Consider the following 3,828-nt stretch of genomic DNA (forward strand, 5'->3'; position numbering starts at 1 on the left):
GCCGATTCACAGGACAACCTGAGAGCCGATCGAGGCTCGTATTTAATGTTTACGTGTATGCCATGCGAGGAAACTAAGCGAGGCAAATCCAACACCTTTCGACCGGGTATAGGTCGGGTGGCACGCCCTTGCACCGAGCATCGGACGTGCGTGCCGGAGTCTTTGCGGGCCATCGCTCGAGGGACCGGGGCCGGCCGCAGATCCTGGGAGCCTCCCGGCTCTCTTGTGTTGCCCGTCGCTGCTCGCCGGTGGGTTTCCGACCACAACACATTTCGGCACGCCCGGTGGGACAGTCTTCGACATCAACCGCATCGCCATCTACATCCGAGATGGCGGAAGGCACTCCGATCACGTACGAGGATCTCACCGAGGAGCTCAAGAAGAAGTATGACGAGGTCAAAGCGATCCTCGAAGCCGACCTCATCGGCTCTTTCCGAGAGAACCCGCTCACACGGCATCAGGTGGAAGGGGTTCTCACCTGAAGGCGCGCTCGATGGAGTGGACCTGTCCGCCCCGTCAGAAGAACGCACCAGGTCCCTGCGTCAAGAGATTAACTTCATGGTAGCTCATTCGCTGCACCGCCATTCTGAGAGCCTGGTGAACACTTTGGAGCGTGTCGCTCTTCGGGTGATCCAGGAAATCATGAGGCATCGGTACTCTCCGCCGGGACCAGCTCTAGGGACTCACCAAGGAGAGATGCCACTCCGGTCCCGACCACCGCCGCCATTCGCGGTGGCGAGCACCGTAAGTGCCGATTTCACCGGCATACGTCGTCTACAAGATCGGTGGTGACCCTAGTGATTACCAGTTCTTGCATGAGGCGCCTAAGGAGATCCCTCACGGATATACGTGCACATACGTGCCGGACCGCGATGGATCGGGCACTCACAAACCGGACTCGCAACAGCGAGGGACTTCGGAACAGCGAGGAGGAACTTCGGGAACAGATCTTGAGAAGCGAGACGTGGCTAGCTAAGTATGCCACCCCGATAAACCTCCGAGCCCAACTCCTGCGGTTGGCTCGGAGCTTGAGAAGCAAGCATTGCGGCTAAGTATGCCACTCCGGCAAATCTTCGGAGTTCGACTCCTGCAGCCAGGCACCGCGGATCGGATCGGTACAATCTTGAGAGACCGGTTCGGCATGGTGCCGAAAAGGAGGGCAATCGGCTATTCCAAGCCGTACCCCAACGAGTACGAGTTGATCCCACTACCACCCAAATATCGGCTCCACTGAATTCTCCAAATTTAGTGAATCGGATGGTTCCAGCTCAATCGAGCATGTGAGCCGATATTTGGCACGGCTGGGCACGATCTCGGCATCGGATGAGCTGCGTGTGAGGTTCTTCGCACAGTCTCTCACGGGATCGGCTTTCGGGTGGTACGCATCGCCGCCACCGGACTCGATCCGGACTTGGAAGCGGTTGGAGGAGCGGTTCCACATGCGGTATCACTCGGAGGCTTCCGAGGCTGGCATTGCCGATCTAGCACAAGTACGACGGAAGCGCGGAGAAACGAGTGTCGGGATACATCCAGCGCTTCGGGACCGTTAGGAACCGATGCTATTTGGCTCGTGTGGTCGAAAAGAAGCGATTGAGTTGGCGGTGGTGGGTCTCGCATCACCGATCAAGGACGTGGCCTCCCAAGCGAGACTACCCTTCATCGGCGCACATGGTGCGAAGCTATCATTATATGAACGAGTGCCACCCGGATGTATACCGGGATAAATTCAAGCGTGCGGTGGTCCTGGTTGAGGCGGATGAAGATGAAGGCTCCGCGGGAGATCGGGGAGGTAGCAGTGGTTGAATGGACTCCGGGGGCAAGCCCCGTGTCCTGCAAGTGGGTTAAGCCACAAGGTCCTCCAAGAGGGTTTGACTTCGACGTCACCAAGGCTGAGCAAATTTTCGACCTCCTACTTAAGGAGAAGCAGCTAAAGGTACCCGAAGGCCACAAGATCCCCACGGCGCAGGAGTTGAACGGAAAGCCATACTGCAAATGGCATAACACGTTCACCCATGCCACCAACGACTGCAGGGTGTGGCTGTTGCGGTCAGAAACCCACCGGCGGGCAGCGACGGGCAACACTGTAGAGCCGGGAGGCTCCCAGGACTGCGGCTGGCCCTGGTCCCTCCGAGCGACGGCCCGCAAAGCCTTCGGCACGCACGTCCGATGCTGATGCAAGGGCGTGCCACCTGACCTATACCTGGTCAGGAAGGTGTTGGATGTGCCTCGCTTAGTTTCCTGTATGGCATACACGTAAACATTAAATACGAGCCTCGATCGGCTCTCAGGTTATCCTGTGAATCGGCTCAAGGAGCCGATCCACCCATGATGCGTACGAGGTGTACGATCAGATGGTGGTCCTGCTTGATCAAAACAAAGCTAAAACGACCTACTACGATTTAGGGTTTTCACCGCATAATCGGAACATCCTACTCGTGATTGAGCTCGGCGGCCACGCACGGTGATCGTAAACCGACCCTAGACAAGGCCTAAAAACCAACACGAAGTTGATCCTCGGAACATCCTGTCTAGGGCTAGCAAACTACACCCTACGCGCCACTGGATCCTTCAACCCGTTTGTAAGGCCTAACCATGCAGATATTAAACTAATCCTTGAAGAACAAGGAGCAATCATAACGGATTGGATCTACTAAATAAAGATCAAGCGGGGTGCCGCCCTTACACCCAAGATAGGTGTAAGGGCGGCTAGATGTCTAAGGGTCGCACGACGATAGCATATGATACGATGAACAATGCTAACCCTAAAACACCTATGATAACTACGTTGCTCGCCATCAAAAAGGCTTCAGCACGAGCAACGCATGAACAACGAATAAACGTGTACTGCCTAGATCGCAAGATGCGATCTAGGCAGCATGATGCTTACCCGGAAGAAAACCCTCAAGACAAGGGAGTTGGCGATGCGCCTAGATTGGTTTGTGGTGAACGTGATTGTTGTTTATTTCATAAACCCTAGATACATATTTATAGTCCGTAGACTTTCTAATGTGGGAATAATCCCAACCGGGCACGAGCCCAAACTCCATCTAACCGACACGTTTCCTACTATGGTACAGATACACGGGAAAACTAGCCCAAACTTTGTATACAAGGCCGATTCATGTATTTCTTCTATGTATATTCTTCAAGCCCATCTTCAATCGCGGCCCACCTCTGATCCGGTCAAATTCTGGTGATAACACATGCCCCCCTGGTTTTGGAAATGACATTTCCAAAATCATTATGCTTTTCTTTCGTCGGGTCATGTCATGGCAGAGCAAAACTGCCGCAGAATCTTTCATCATTTCGCCTCGCCTCCTTGGCTTCTCTGCACGAATTGATAGTTTCGGCATCACGTCCTCGAGAACCGTCATGGCATTAAATCCCCACTATCCCCTCTTTATTTATCTGTGCCGAACGGTTCGCCACTTCATCCCCTTGCTCTGTTCTGTCCATCAGCGCCAAAAAATCCTCTTTCCCTGTAGCAATGTCTTCCTCTTCCTCCAACTCCTCAGGCCTCTCCCTCCAATCCTCCTCCTCGAGCGAGCAGGAGTGGAACTTCGACCACATACCAGATGGCCCACCCGAAGCACTCATCGGGTCAGATGGCGACTTACCTCTGACCGATGGGGAGGACGACCTCGAGTTCCTCATCGAAGGGGAGCTGAAGAGCGAGAGTGAAGACGACCTCCACTCCTGGGCGAACCCCGCCTCCTCCGACAAGAAGGAGGAAGAAGAAGAAGTAGAGGAGGAAAAGGAGGAGGATGATTCCTCCTCCTCCGCCGGGTACCCGCCGGCGAAGCGCTCCCGCGCGTGGGCGGACAGTGA

Source organism: Lolium rigidum, chromosome 4 (assembly GCF_022539505.1).
Source record: "Lolium rigidum isolate FL_2022 chromosome 4, APGP_CSIRO_Lrig_0.1, whole genome shotgun sequence".
Classification (NCBI taxonomy): Eukaryota; Viridiplantae; Streptophyta; class Magnoliopsida; order Poales; family Poaceae; genus Lolium; species Lolium rigidum.